Source organism: Amia ocellicauda, chromosome 2, assembly GCF_036373705.1.
Source record: "Amia ocellicauda isolate fAmiCal2 chromosome 2, fAmiCal2.hap1, whole genome shotgun sequence".
NCBI classification, from domain to species: domain Eukaryota; kingdom Metazoa; phylum Chordata; class Actinopteri; order Amiiformes; family Amiidae; genus Amia; species Amia ocellicauda.
Window position 1 is genome coordinate 46350939 of NC_089851.1, and position 17107 is coordinate 46368045.

The following is a 17107-nucleotide window of genomic DNA, read 5'->3' on the forward strand; positions in this document are numbered from 1 at the left end:
AGTATGCCCTAGTAAACTATCTAAATGTGTAGCCTGAAAAAAGTCTCACGAAATCCATTTCCCCTCAACCCATCCTAATACCTCAATCACTGACTGTGCAGGAACTTGTTTCGAGCTGCAGATGATTTTAAACGTCTATGTAAATGAATGTATACATGCCCCCCTTGACCCGCACACACGTACGTATTTCGGAAAGGACTGTGGGATATGAGATCCCAGGGCTTTTGCATATCTTGCGCTTGGCTGCCACGGTTGCTAAGTTTGGGGCTGGCGTTGCCAATGGCTGAGTACATTGCTAATAAGTGGTCGCCACCGGTGAATAATATAGAGATGCACTGCGTGATTTATCACAGCATTATGAGATTCGGTGATCTAAAACAAACCAACGGAAATGACAACATTATTTAGATTTTAAATAGTGAAATTAAATAATGAATTGACTTTTAAAAACGACCAGTTTGTAGTTTGATCAAACAGGTCTGCGTATGTAGCCTATCTACCAGTGGCGTGTAGTATATGTGTGTTGTGTTTATTTCCCTGGCAATGCTGTTTGTATTTCTCAGTGCGCTGATTGTGAAACCAAACACCGCCGGTCACACAACGGCCTGTATTCACCAAGGGCTTTACGCTGTTATTCACGGTTATCTACACCCACTCGGTCAGAGTGTATACTGTTGGATTACTTACGTTGTGAGTGAGCCATTTTTGGCTTATTTTTACACTTCTTTTTACTAAAATTGTAGGTAATCGCAAAGCAGTGAACATAGGCCAGTGTCCACACACAAATGATCAAATCTAGTACATGGTAAAATATTAAAACCCATTGTCATTCTTAGGTGTTTGGAAGGATTACGTTGTCATTTCAGTTTCCTTACAAATAGATACAGATATAAAGCACCATTATTAGGCTACTGGGGGTCATTTGGCCTACCTTAACAAAATACCATTATTTTCTTCTTTGTTTTACTCTTTAAACTAAACGCAGTGGACAAAAGAAAGGCAGGTGTTTGATTTTATAAATATTTTAAATAAACAAATCAATAAATACATATAATTTTATAAGGGGTTTCGTGTTTTTATTCTGTTACTGACATGTACAAGAAATAAACTGAATTCATGTTTTGACTTTTTCCAGGCCAACAGTTCAACAGAAATCAAAGCCCTAAGGCGAGAAGGCAAAGGGTCAATAATGCATGCAGTAGTCAAATATAGGCTAGTATCCATCCAAGTTTTCACTTAATATTGTTGGTCGGCACCACAGTTCTTGCTATACTGTTATTACAATTTATTATTTGTTAAGAATTTACTAATAATGTTAAAGTAACAGAAGTATAAATTGGAGCCAGGCTAATAACACACTATCATCGTTGACTGGACTTGCGGTTCTATCTGTAGGTTATATTTACTGCTCGCTCACATTGTAGTCTACATGTATTATTATTATAATTGCTAACAATGGAGCAAATATTGGATCCATTCTGTGGATGTATCAGCAAATCAGCTGTGGATGTATCTCTCTCTCTATCTCTCTCTCTCTCTCTCTCTCTCTCTCTCTCTCTCTCTCTCTCTCTCTCTCTCTCTCTCTCTCTCTCTCTAAAGTATGTGTGTGTGTTAACGGTACCATTGCAGGACAGAAATTTGAATATACAACGTTTTCAAAACGAAAATTAAGTGTGTTGTGCTAAACATTTACATTGGGTTTCACCTGTCACACCATCCGATGTAAGTTAACGTTTTGTCTTGAAAAATTATAGAGATAAACAGTAATGATAGGCCTACTAACAGTATTTTAATTCGTTTTGTGTATCTACAAGATAATAGTTATATATCGTAATTTTTTTAGCAAGACTGTTGTGTCTAACGTTCGCCTAAAGATGATACATATTAAATCAGTGCTTACGTTGGACTAATCTTTTTTTTTTTTTTTTTTTTTTTTAAGATTAACAGCCATGTTAACCCTGACACTACCACAAAATTAAAATTAATTAAAGCAGGAAACGGAGATTCAGGTTTCAAAAAAGTATGAACCAGCAAACATGTTTTTGTGTACTGTGTCGTGATTTGAAAAGAATCTCTAAATTCGCAAAGGACTGTTTCGCATCACCTCACATTTCTGTATCAAACGTCTTAAAAAAAAAAAAACTAAAGCATTATACTGTATTCCAATTACAAAACGAGTAGCCTAATTCGACCATAATAATAACAACAATAACAACAACAAAAATAATAATAGTTTTAATGGCATGTAAATCCAAACTCCTGCCTATAGCAGGTGCAAAGCTTTTTCCTTTGTTTTTAACTCATCATGAACATAATTTGACAATAAGGCTCCAATAAGACACCCCAATCTTTTTTTAAATCTGAACATTAATTAATGGAAAAAGCAATGCTGAAAACTAATTTAAATGCTTAATTACCAGTAGCTTATTTTGTTAGCTTTATTGTGTGGCCCGTCATGCTATGTGGTTTGTATACTTATAGTGCATTTGAAACAATGTTACTCGGTTATTTGTTTAGTTTAATTTATATTGTGTTCTTCAATACTTAACTATACTTTAAAAGATTGCTGAACACTTATTCAGCCTAACAGAATATATATATATATATATATATATATATATATATATATATATATATATATATATATATATATAGTATATATAGTATGGGATATATATATATAGTATATACACAAAATATATTTTCTGATTTTGTTGAAAGGAGTTTAAACTCAAAGTAAACTCGAATGGTTCAGTCTGAACCGAGTTAAGAACAGAGGACTGAAATCGGAGTGGGATCCAAAGTTCTGGAACTGCAAATGTTTAGTTTTCTCTCGGCTGAAGCAGTGTTGAACAAAACTTGAAATATATTAATACGCATATAGGCTAGTTTAACAATATTAATTACCAAATCGCATTGTTTCAAATGATGTGAAGTTTTACAAATATGCATTTATTACATGCAAACCCCTTCCCGCCCCCAATATTTTGGTATTTGTATATATATATTTGACTATATATATATATATATATATATATATATAGTCTACATTATAAACATCCATCGCTTTTCATTTGTGTTATGTGCTCATATTGATATTCACCTGTAAATAAACTTCAATTTTAAGTGAGTTTCAGCAGTTAACGCAAATTACAAACTGGATTGGAATTAAATTAATTTTGGATTATGGAATAGTTTGAAATCCCCGAAACGCAATAAAAGATTAGCTCAAGACAATATTGGATGTTTTCAAGTAGACTGTCTTTCAATATCCGAATGGTATTTACAAGAATATAGTCCACAGTGTTACCTGTTACAAAGGTCACCTCGGTTTTCCGTTACAAAATCGATGCCAATCCCTTGGCAAAATTTGATCATGAAACTGTCTTCCCTGCCATTTCCCCGACTACATCTCATCAAATCGTTAGCCTGTTATATCTTGAAAAACATCTATGTAAAAACGAGACAACTAACCAACAGAACTCCAGTAATTTTACGGTACTGGAGGGGAAACATTTAAGTACTCTTAGCTGGGCTACCTTTACCAAATCTTAAAACGCAACTTTGCAATCACTTCATTTGAACTACATCTCCACCTGCGGAGCTGGTGAGTATGGGTACAAGCAAGCATCTGGCGCTGGACGATCAATTGAATATGATCTCCTTAATAATGCCGACACTCCTTACCGCAAAACGAGCTGAAGCTTGAAGAGGAATTCAATATGTCTAGTAGCAATAATTCAAACAGGTTATTATTACAAAGAAGAATTTCAATATATATATATATGTATGTATGTGTGTGTGTGTGTGTGTGTGTGTGTGTGTGTGTGTGTGTGTGTGTGTGTGTGTGTGTTAGAAGGATAAGCTGGGAATCACGAACCTGTCCACTAACTTTTCAATGACGCCTGAGCCAGTACCCAGGGTGTCTACACAGGAACAACCGATCATGTGAGACCATTATAATAACTTTATGTGGTTTGCAGTTTACTCGTGGGTGAATTAGTTAGACACAATCTGCACATATGGCTGTTGGATGATATATCTTATCAAATCAATCTCTAACTTCTAAAGGCTAACGTATACAGCGGTATACAGAAAAGCGCTACAATAAATTAGATATGTATAATAGCTATAGCATAGCTATCTACGGGGATTCAATCACTGGTGCCGAAGAGAGGCGTAGTGGGAAACGTTAAAGCTGACAGTAGCCAATATGCCTGGGCACAAAGACAAGCTGAACACGCACTTTAATGGAAGACACTCGCACGTCTAAACTGTGGAACACGTTATATTTCCAAATCACAGGCTGCGAACTAGAAATGAATCAGGTGTATCTCATCGCCCGAGGTGGCATGACGCGATATAGCCTATGACACCCTAACCAATGTATGGAACAACATACTGCAATAATATATTATTTAAGAACAGACCTCAACGATACTACATCTCTACGTAAAGGCAAAGCCGTGTTGTGAGCGAACACTGAATACACCCGTGGATAATTGGAAATACACGAGCAGCACAACGCCTCTTTGTTCTCGCTGCAGTTTCCGGTTTCCGTCGTGGTGCGGTACAGTGTCTCGGCTCCTTCACATCGTGTGCTGTGTGCGAAGCGAGCGGATTTCCTCTCAGACTCACACTTCACAACAACCTTACAACACGTTTATGTGCATTTGGAAGAAATCTTCCCGACGTTACACAGCCTACGCGTGATGCATATCACCCCACATAACCTAGCCATGGATTTCGCTGAGCCCTGTTCGGCTGTGTGTACAGAACGACGACTGGGACCTTATTAGTAATCGCTACGTCATAGACCTTAGAAATTAATAGGCTAGTCAACTTCTCGATCATTTTCATTACAAATTCTTGATTATTTTATGATTCTTTTCAAGTTAATTTATTCGTGAAAGTTAAACTATATTAAAAATAAATGACTTAATAGCATATTAAGTATGCTATTATAATAGACGCGTAAGGCGTTTCAGGTTGATAGTATGTCCAATATGAATATGTAGCCTAAACTTAATGGAACATTCAGTGGCTTCAAGTCTAATCTTGAAGTCTAATGTATATCTTAATCGATTTGACGTTTAGATATGTAGCCAATGTATTAATTTTGTACAGTTGTATGTATTTATAACACTACTACTACTAATAATACTAGTACTAATTATTATTATTATAACACGTTCTGGAACCCGGGAATCCAATTCAATCGATTAAGTGATTCGACCGATGACGTAGCTACGAGCTGCCTTCGGACAAAAACCAGCAGGGACATGCGGGAACCAAGTGAGACACCCTTGTGTGTTGGATTTCACTCATAGATCTTAAAGCATTTCACTGCCAGGGACCCTGTACATGAATTCCTCTCATACAGCAGCTTAAAAATAAATGTAAAGTTAACGTCGGTCGTGATGTATAACACATATTTAAATCAACACAGTATACCCCGCCCTTTAAAATAAATTGAGATGTAAGTGATCAGGTTACCGGGTGATGAACTGCCAGAGTGGAAACCTCTCCGTTGCCTCTGTGCTCCCACACGGAGGCTTGTCGTCTGCGGAAGAGTCGGGTGAGAACAAACTGACATCAAAATATTTATATTGCTCCACACACAAACCTCAATTACCTCCCTTATTGAGGGCGAACATGCACAGCTGTGGCAGTATTTTCAAGGGGAAAATAAGAAGCTGGTTACTCAGTAAAACTTCGTTCTGGTCACTCCAACGTTTTTATAGGCTACATTTATCGAATTCGCCTTTTTAATGATTCGGTGACGTAAATATGGCTTTAAATCAGTTTCTCGACATCTTATATCGTAACGTATTTAAAACCACGATGTACATGTTCGCGTTTTAATTGTATTAAAGAAAATAACTTTAAAAAGGGCATTTAGGTAATTACCTCAGAAGTGAAGTATTCTTCACTGACGTCACGCTCTCGTGCGTCCGCGTGCGGCGAAAACTGTGCGGGCCTGTGAGAGCGCGGCGTGGCGCAGGCACCCTGCTATATAGCGCCTTTCACACGCACTGGTTCCTACAGTACGGGCAGAACAAAAAAAAAAGAGAGAGAAATCCGGATAAATATTTCAGGAGTTTGCAAAGAAAATCCGTAGAGTTCTTCAATAATCGGAAATAAATCCCAAAATAATGTTGTTGTTGTTGTTGTTGTTTTTTTCTCAGGAGCCTCGAGAGGATTATTGATGAACTACAGGTAGCCGATACAACTGTGTCTCCAAAATCATAGTTATTTATATTATTATTATTGGTGGGTTCTGATTATATAGGCTATATGTTTAGACTATAATTAAGTGATTTTCGTCAATCAACACACAAATGTCTTATGTGACTGCAACTTTTGAAATATGTGCGTCAGTTTCATGGCTCATGTAACATCGATAATTGAGGTATCTGGTACCCGATTGAAGCGATTTTGAACCACACAGGCCCGGGAGTTACCACAATCTCAAGACGCAGAGAAGGCTACTGCAGGGTACTGGCATTATATGTATCGGTTTGCAATTCAGTTCTGTGCCACATAGTGTGGAATAGAATTGCCCTTGCCTTGGAAATAAATCCATTTAATAATTTTCACATAGGTGGGTTACGTTGGATAATAATAATAATAATAATAATAATAATAATAATAATAATAATAATAATATAACAATACTACTACTACTACTACTACTACTACTACTACTACTCCTCCTCCTACTACTACTACTACTACTACTACTACTACTACTAAGACTAATAATAATAATAATAATAATAATAATAATAATAATAATAATTATTATTATTATTATTATTATTATTATTATTATTATTATTATTTAATAAATGCATGGCAATAACAAGTAAATTGAATTGTTTTAACCGTTATTTACAAATTCGTTATCTGGTATTTGAGATTACATTTTATTAATCAACCAGTATATAATAGGATAGTATACATAATTATATTAATATTGCCCATAAATCATCATCATCATCAACAACAACAACAACAACAACACGAACAACAACAATAATAATAATAATAATAATAATAATAATAATAATAATAATAACAATTTGAATATGATACGTTATCAGATGTGAGACGGATCTTCTTAATTTAAACACAACACATACCTCTGAGATCCATAAAGCACAAGTTTATGACATGAATGTATCTAATTTAGAGGCGGAAGACGCACGTACATAGTCAGTGCTTTCGATGGGTAAAACCGCGAGGAATTGTGGGTAAATTAGATATACATGTTAAAGTATTACAAAACCCCATGCTGGCATTTGGAGGAAGACAAATGTTTTTTTGACGCGTTCATTTGTAACACGTCACTTCCTAATAATTGTACATACGACGTCATAGGGTATAAGTTTGTCATTTGCGTTTCTAGGTGTATATAGGTGCTATTTCATTCAAATTATTTTACCCGTAATCTGCTATACGGATAAAATGATCTGATTAGCAAAAATATGGGCCTAATAAAAAGACAAAATACATACATTTCAAAAGTTCAGTCATTCTTTGGGATGACTGGGAATTAGAAAGTTAAGCGTTAATGTGTTTCGTTTTCATTTTTCGCAAGGCAGTGCGAAATCAATCGTTTAAAACATGGTGTTATTATTTTGTTTCGTTTTCTTTACATTTTTGTCAAACGTTAATGCATTTACAAGTCTTTAATATTTTAATGTATTTAATATTTTGTTATAATTATATTTTATTAGATGTTAATTATTAAAGCTTATTCATATCTTATGTCATATGCAAATACGGAAAGGTGTCAGTAAATTGCCATATGCACGTCCATTTTATTTAACCTAGCAATCCAGGGATCACATCCAGTCTATTCCTACATGATTCCAAGCAGTCTGGGGCTGGTAGAGATTGTTCCCGACTGCCACAACTTTTTGTGTAAAGAAGGGTTTTCTGTTCTGAAGGGTGTAAAACTCAGTTTCTCAGTTGTGTCCCCCGGTCCTTGTGTTTCTGTTGGTCTGGAATAGGTCCTCTGGATTGGTATGCTTGCATTGTGAATCAAGGTGCCCCTAGTCTTGTCTGTTCCAGCCTGAAGAGATTTCCTATAGACATTCCCGTCAGTCCTGGAATTAACCCGGTTGCTCTCCTGGTTGCTCTCCTGAACTGACACCACAGCAGCAGTATCCGTAGGATAGAGCAGTGCAGAACTGGCGAGATCTGTCTGGGGCATTGGGGAGGAGTTTTAGCATTACTGCTCGTCTTTTAAATTGCTGAAATCTTAATTTGCCTTCCTATTGCTTCCCCACACTGTCTAGATATAAAGAGTGATGAGTTTACATACACTGCTAGATCTTTTTAATAGCTTGCTTCTATATCTCCCAAAATAATACAATATAATATAACAACATTGTTTTGGTATGAAAAGCCGTACAGATAAATTGAAACACACTGTTCATTATTATTATTACTTATTATTTAATATATACTGTACAGGTAGGCCCTAACTCAAGTAAGAAGAATGCATGATGATGTGGTGTTCAAACAAGGACAACAGTCTTGTTCACATAAAACTGCAGATCTGTGTTTATTTATTTTTTCAGAAACAATCACGGTGTTATTCACATACATATTTCAACAATGTAAATATAAAGAATATCGATTAAAAATACAACAGCAACACCATCACCAGTCATCCTCACCATCATAATACATGATTCATGGTTGTAAATACGTTTTATCCCGGATCTGATTCATTGCACATTTTAAGTGTTAAACATGGAGCTTCTGTAGCTTATCGGTGATGTAGCCTATATTACAGTGATGTAATCGATTGATTCAAAGATCATAGGATATTGGCAATGTCTTAAGGGTATCGGAATGGTTTTACTTAAAAATGAATGACTTAATGAATTAATGTGCAAAGCGTGGATGTTGTTCTCCTTTACGTTTAATGTAAATATTAACAGTAATCTTGGATTTTCTCACCCTGTTTGCTACTAATTGAAGGAAACACAAGGTATAGGGGTTTGTGCAGCTTTAAAATTTACTCATGGGGCCCACGAAGTAGGTTATGTACTGTTCATCATTGTAGGTGCTTGGGACGACTCGCTGAGGTTGGATTGTCAAATGAGACCCCGGTAAGTGTTGCTTTACACTCTAAGACTTAAATGTTCTAATAAGAACCTTTTAGGGTTCCTGGGACTGATACTGTGGAGGAACCCTTAAATGTTCTTATTAGAACATTTTACCAAGGTTCATTGCAAACAAGGCTCCTTAAAGAAACTTAAATGGATCTTAAATCAACTGCGATCATGATGAAAAAGGGTTCTTAAATAATCCATTGTGTTTACGACGGACCTCGCGGTTCTTAAACGAACCCTTCAATGAAAATAAACTCTCAAAAAAACCAATGGTTCTAAAGAGAACCGCAAAAGAACCTTAACTTTTTATAGTGTATACATTCCTATCCACCATGATCCAGGATGTCTACTTTGAATTTATTGTGTTAGAAGAGAGGCAAAAACATGTCATTTATCTTCCGCGTAGATACTGTACAACACCTTACATAATCTAAGATGAATTTGTATTTACATTGAATTCAATAGCGAATGTCTGATTCTTGTGTTTGATATGTGCTTGCTTTTAATAACATATAACTTCTTAATGATTTATGTTTTACAATTTTTGTGTGGTCCTGTATTTTATTGTAGGTCTGTTTGTTGTCTTAACTAAGGATACGTTGTACTTCTACACAGATGTATACCTGAAAAGATTCTACAATATATGTATATTACATTCGATTAGAAAATCGGAGAGTTGGAAAGGAAGCACCTCTGGGATCAACTGAATGTTTTACTTTGGCCTACTTGGTACAAGTTAAATGCACACACAATATACAATTCAGATACCTAAATCAATAGTAAATGGTAAATACATATGTTCTGTTGAATGCGACACATTCATCTCATATATTGATCTTGAGGAAATGTATCCACTCAGTTTAGTGACAATTACTCACCGTGAAGGATATCTCACTGTTGTGTCTGGGGAGATACATTAACCATCTCAACAATGACTGCCATTTCAATAGGCTACATTTACAAAGCAGGTATTGTTTTTAATCAGCCAACGTACAATTTTAAAATACTCACATTGTTCACAGTTTTTTGTTTTTTTGTTATCGAATGTAAAAACATTTAGCCTATTATTCACGATTTACAAAAGTGTGCGGACGCAAGCCAATTAGCTTAATTAGTTAGCTATCATATAGATATCTACATTAAACATTAAACAAAAACAAAAGTTACACAAAACATTTTTCATACAGCCCATCTCGACCTTTTTGAAATTCATTTTGAAGCCTTCATCTTCACATTTCTTTTGTTTACATGAATCATGTTATTCTTTGAATTCGCGATAATGTTTGGAAATAAAAACCGGTAGCTTGTCTAGTAAAGCAGGTTTTAACAGAAAATTTTAGGTTTATTCGACCACATTGACACAGTCAGATATCTAGATAGTTATAGGCTCTCCATTTAACCACTGAAATACAACAACTATACTTAACATTGTTTTTTATTTTTATTTGAATAATTTAACATCAATATAGGAATTGTACCTGATTAGTTGGCGACTCTTCCCTCACTGACCGACTCCCCTGTCCACTGTGGTCCATCCTTGCCCAGGGCAAACCTCTGGAACCATGAGAGCAGAGCACGATGCGGACACTGCCATAGGTTCAGTGTGGCACGACCCTTCACACTAAATTGATCTTAAATTACGGCCAGAGCCCGGCAAAGTAAACTGTTTTAAACAAAATGGGTTCTCCTTAATTCTACTAATTGTTATGTAAAAGCAACAAAGATTGTGTAAAGTTCAAGGTCAATAAAATGTGTAACATAGTAAAGTTACCTATCAATGATAAAATAATAATACTAATAACATAATATAATAATAATAATAATAATAATAATAAGAAGAAGAAGAAGAAGAAGAAGAAGAACCACAGAAATTCTGAAAAATATAAATACGAACAATTTATACAGGAATATATGTTTGATAAACTTGATTAGTGCTTAATAACGTACATTGAAAATCCGGAATTCCAAAAGAAAGAAAAACTAAGATTAAAAGAAGATGTAAAGATAAAGATTTCAGATAATCTGTGCAGGTTTTGTATAGCTCGGAGAAAAGCTAGGGAAACCCGTCTTTAGTTAAGTAGATTTAATAACCAATCAAAAAAATTACAGAAAATAGAAGCAGTTTGTATTTAAAATATGCCTCTTAATATACGAATATTCATAAAGACGTAATCAAGTCTAATAATTTAATTTCTTCTCTCTTTACTGCAGAAATATATTATGTACAACGTCGCAGAAGTTTTGTTACAGGTACAACAAAACAAAACAAAGAAAATAATAAGCAGCACAAGAAGAAAAACTGAAATTTCAGAAATTCTAAACAAAGAATAATGTAATTAACCATTTGTTCTTGAACATGCTTTTACCATATTGTCAATATGAAATAATGCAGCACTGAAAGCATTGTATAACTTCTGATGACGGGCCTCTGCAAGCTGTGTTGAAGAGGTATGGGGAAGCATGGATTGCTTTTCCCTTAGTAGGCCTCCATGATCTTGGCTTGGTGCCTGGGTCAGTATTCACCATTGTGGTTCTGAAATTTCGATACTGTCTTTCCACGGAAGATCATGATTAGATTAATTGTATCGTATGTTCTTCAGCTATATCTGTCTTTATGGTTTATTTTATTTATTGATGTATCTATTTTTTGGGAAATCCAGAGTGAGGAGTTCTTATTCATCAAGTTATTTCTAACACCCAACAGAGGCTCTGGGGGTAGATTTGTCCATTCACAATGGTAGCTTAATGTCGTTAATAGGTCAGATGGATCCTATAGACGTATGGTGGTTCATCACTTCCTAAGCATACTGAAGGGAGTCCTGGAAACAACCTGGGTCTATACTGTCTAGTCATCAGTGGGAATCACTCAAAGCTATATTTAGAGATTACAGACAGCTAGTTCATGAGATCCATGGGAACATTATGATGAGAGAAGCCATTCATCACAGTTCACCATTTTCATATACAGCAAGTGAAGTTATTGACTTTAGTAGCATGCCTATACAAACAGACAAGAGCACAAGGTGGCCACAAAGTGATTCTCGAAGCCTGATTTATTTATGTTTTTACAGGTGCAAGGATTGATGCATTTAAACCTTTTGAAAGGAGGCTACTAAGTCACCCAAATGTGGTTTTATAAATGACCTGGACACCAAATTCCAGTTCACTTCAAGATACAGTGTTGTATAATCTTTCTTTTGGAATGTAACAACGTAATGCTGTTGAGAAGTTTGAAATTTGAACATTATTTAAATATAATAATCCCAATTTAGTGTAAATAAATAAACAAATACATAATCAAGCATCAACATTTAACATATCTGTACAGTTAAACTTTAAATTCAATACCAATTTATTGAGAATTTTACCTTATTTATGTTTTTGGTCTTTGATTTTTATTTTTTTATTTTTTATTATTTGTCCAGGGTTGGGGTGATTTCCACTTTTTCAATTCCAATTTCAATCCCCTTTTTCAGACCCATTCCAATAATTTTTGCCATTGACATACTAGGCTCCCCTGGAAGTGAAATTTAATTGAAAAGGGAAATGGAAATGGAAAAACTGAAATTGACCCCAACCCTGCTTATTCTAATTGAAACCTGTTGTTTATTTATTTCTGTTCTTGGTGGAAATGCTCAGTTTGTGGAGAAAACTTCGAAGAAAAAATGGTTAATTAGACGTAACCTGTAGAATTCCTTCTAATTCCTTTCTTATTCAATACAATTACACAACTGAGCCATAACTAATACACACTGGATTATTTCCTGGGAATTTTACCAGGAGTAATAGAGAACGGTAAATACAAACCAAAAGCAGACATTTAAGACAAGAACCGGGAAGTGATCATGGATTATGGAAAGAGTGCAACACAAAAATAAAAGCAGCACAGGAGAGTCCCACTGCAGTGGCATACAACCAACTTTATTTAATCTGGTTTGCCAACTGAAAACCGCACTGAACTGAGAATTTCTCACTTACAATGAACCTGGGCAACAATGATGACCAGTGCAGGAAACTCAGAAAGCGTTGGCGGACTGGTGGTTTGAACTGGAAAGAAAAACTTGCTGAACATCTGATGCACACATTACTCAGATAACTTCAGCCGCCACCAGTCAACAAGTCATGTGGGCACAGTGACATTTGTTTCTGCGTGAGTCTATCTCTCTGGCATGCAGAAATGTCCCCTCCAAGCTGTCACTGGGTACATAAATATCTCTACAGAATTAAACTTCCCCGCCATACTTTGTCAAACTGTTGTGGGACATGTATGTATGCAGTGCATTACTAAATATATGGGAGCACCACAAGGCCAGCTGTTCACATTGTATTTAACAGGGCATGGTCCGACTCCTGCTAGTGCCTGGAATTCTTACACTAGACATAGGAATACTGCCCCATTCCTCCAGCACTGCAGTTTCTAATTCAGGGAGACAAGCTGCTCCCTGCGTTACTCCTGATTCACAGTGCCAGTTAACTCCAGAAAGGGTTCAGTGGGACTGAGGGCAGGACTCATGTTTTCAGACTGTCTACAATGTTACATTAACTGCCACATTATGAATATAATTCAGTTCAGTTTATAGTATTTTGATTTCCTCCCTCATAATCAATTGCAACTGTTTTATTAATTGTGTCCCTTATTTCTTGAACTGCATTCCCATAGACAACCCCAGACCGATGCCTGCTGTTGTCCTTAGTGCCAAAGACAGTATATAAAAAGCTTACATGTACATTAACAAGCAGAAACAAAATATCTAATTATCAACATTTAACTGTGGTGGGGGAAGGTGCTCTTCCTTTCAGATCTCAGGCACCAAATTATCTGATTCGTCTCCTGGTTGCTGTTTTCTAATCGCAGATTGAATTTCATTTATGTACATGGGAGAGATGTAGAAGATGTTCATCAAAGCCCGTTTGCAAGAATACACATCTCTTAACGTTCTCCACATGTAAATAGCAAAAAGTAAACCGCATTTAAATCTCAAAACGTGTATTTATCCTCCGGCAGCTTTCTCTCTTTCTTTCTTGCTCTCTTTCCCACATTGCAAAGATCCCTTGTTACTTTAATCATGAATCTGTTTGTATGTCTGCTGAGTAAAAAAACATATGTTTTGAATGTAGGATTTCTCGGAGACAATTGAGATAAGATGATGTCACTTTATCGTGTATATAACTCCGTACAGGCATTTGCGCAGTCTAAGATCAACTGGAATCTTTTCCATTTCATTTTATAGGCCTAGACAGAACTGATATTAGATTTCAACGTTTCAACTTAAGACAGATACACAAACCTATATTTTAAGATCTCTAAAATCCAAATTGATTAATTCTGCACCGGATAAATAAATACAAATGATTGGATAGGATCCCATTCATATGAGCTTTTCTTTTTCTCTCCTTCGTGCCTAATGGTTTATTTAATGTTGGTTTAATTTATTTTAGTTCATTTAAACTGTTAAAGGTTTATTCATTTATTTATTTTTTAATTTTGTTGTAGTATGTTTATTACTGTGTAAAGCGCCCTGCGGCTACCCTGCGAAGGGCGCTATACAAATTGATTGGATATGACCTACAGTTCGACTAATGCATTTAAATTGTGTTGATCTTTCAGTCTTAGCAATAATGTTATTTATTATAATTAATAATACTTAACCTGAAATAAACTGGGGAAATCACAAACATTATCGACAACAGAATTTTTAAAAACGTTAAAGAGACAAACAACAACATCAAGAAAAAGTATACACAAGGAAAATGCACAAGGACACATTGTATAATACAATCACGAAACTATATAGCCTATTAGTAAGAAAAAGTGTTTCTTTTCAAAATCATTATAATGAGAAAAAAATTCAAACAGCAAAGATAGTATAAAAACAATATTTTAAAATAAACAAATTGTACAAAATGGTGAACATCAAAGAAGGTGTGGTACTAAAATTACTTGCTTAGCACTAAAATATAAATTTTGTATTAATACTAAAGTATTTCTGGTACTAAATGGAATCTACTAATAAAGAAACAAATACATTATTGCACAAACAGGATAACATGTCAATTCAAAATGGACTGAAGAAAGGAAAACAAACTATTTGTTTGGAATATGTTACCTTTTTTTTATCAATGAGATTAAGCCAGAGTGGAACCAACACAGATACATATCCTATATATCTCTTACAAGCCACAAGTGGAGTGGTAAAAGTCACTTTGTTTTTGTTGTTGTGAGAACTGTAAATTGCTCTGGGAAAGGACGTCTGATTTATAAATCACATTATAATAAATAAATATTGTGGTGTGAGGTGATTTCCGTAAAATAATGAATTCACGAGGTCATTGAATAAGTAATGGTGGAATATTCCCGTTTAATCGAACAAAGGGTAAGAGCATGACTCTTCAAACGAGTATAAGAAATATGGGAGACATAACCGCATTAGACATTAACGAAAAACATATTCATGATCTTGAGAATACATATGTGCTTATATGTATGTTGTTAAATGTATTATTATTAATAATATTAATTATTCACTAATAATATTAATAACTCCCAAGGGCATGTTAATATAACATGCAAATTATTGTTTGACGACCTACTAATAACCTATCTAACTCCATAGTATCTCATAGGCTATCACTGTATTATTTCACTTTGTATTGCTCTGATATTTTGTAAGTCGCCCTGGACAAGGGCGTCTGCTAATAAATAAATAATAATAATAATAATAATAATAATAATAAATAAGCAAAATGTCCAATGCATACATTTATTTTATCGAATTGTATTCAATATATAAGCTTCAGAAAAAACTTGGTGGGGAACCTTGGAAAGAAATTAAGAAGTTGTGGTAAACAAAAATATATGCATAATATTAAAAGCAATCAATTATCTGAAAACAATTCTGTATTTTTGTTTTATCGTCGTCACATTCTAACGAGGAAACACAACATACATGTAAAATTAAATCGAGCCTTCAAAAACTAGTTTAATAAATAAATCGATTTTAAAAAATCGTATTCAATAAGCTACACACGACGAGGTAAAAACACCCTGTGCTTTCGGTCGGATTGCAATTTGACTTTAAACATTATTCAGATGGGGAATTGGTAAAACAATACGCCTGACCTATACAATAAAGGGAAATATTTAAAAAAATACACTGCACTTTATGATCTGAGCCAGGTAAGTCTTGTTAATTTGCTATATGTAGGCCTATATTTAAAATATTAAGAACTCATGAGTACTACTATAAAACAGTGTGTAATACATATTTATATAATTTATTTTGTTAAAAATAAAATAAAACTCGGGGTGCCGAATTATTAAAACCAGTCAAACCCGCCAGCTTCAGACATAAATGTATGTTTTAAAGACAATCCCGTACGACATGATTGTCCTCATATTAATTGACAAGACAATCGGTTCCTGCCACCTGCCTGGCGTGTCCAGTCAGGGGTCAGACAGTATTCACATGGACAGCATTGGAGATGCTGCTAGGTCTGTCTGATGCAAAGAAAAGGGAAACCCTTGTGCTGAAGATGAAAAATAATATTGCAGGCCTAACCGGGAGGAAACATGTTTTAAACACACAGACCGTCCCTTCCTCCTCACTCTGAATGTCACCAGTGTATTAAATGGGCATAAGCAACAATTGCCAGACCGGCTTCTAGGATCATCTCTCGTCCAGTACAAGTACAAGAGGACTAAAGGGGAAATACCCAAAATTGATGACATGTTAACGAGCCCGTAGGTGGGGCGGGCATTGGAACGGTCTAACGCTTGATTATTCTTGATAATTCTGGATCAGACCTGGTGCCCCAACCATTCATCTGATCACAGTTAATAATTACCCCAGAGCCCTGTGAAAACTAGTTTTCCAGAAATAAGGGAAGCTATTAATTCAACCCACAAACCTTTCAATCTAATAACTTGCTTGTAATGAGCATCCCTGGCTCGCCCTATGCTCTCGAGATTTAATCTT